The sequence below is a fragment of the Buceros rhinoceros genome, unplaced genomic scaffold (genome assembly GCF_000710305.1).
Source record: "Buceros rhinoceros silvestris isolate BGI_N320 unplaced genomic scaffold, ASM71030v1 scaffold15254, whole genome shotgun sequence".
Lineage (NCBI taxonomy): Eukaryota > Metazoa > Chordata > Aves > Bucerotiformes > Bucerotidae > Buceros > Buceros rhinoceros.
Genome location: NW_010408920.1, coordinates 5,178 through 5,548, shown reverse-complemented (window position 1 = coordinate 5,548; position 371 = coordinate 5,178).

The window sequence follows — 371 nt, the reverse complement described above, 5'->3', positions numbered from 1 at the left end:
GTGCGCACACTGGTGCTCACCGGCAGCGGTCGTGGACCCCTGTCCTGCCCCGTGGCTCTGGGCCTTGCTGCAGCGCACAGCGGGTGAATTCCTCCTCACGTCGTTCATCTGGTACCTGTTCAGGCTTTTTGTTTATCTGGGCTTTTTTCTCTTCCTCCTGCTAATACACTTTCTTCACCACTTTTCTCCTGGTGAAGGGCAAAAGGGTTTGATCTTTGTAAGATTTGTTAAAGTATTTTTGTGTTTGTAAGAGGAAAGCGGACGTATAGAGAAATAAGCGCTTTTGTAAATGTTTCGTTGTGTGATTCAGCGTTTAAACGTTTTACAGATGCAATTTTTTGCACTCTCTCTGCATATATTCATTAAAAATA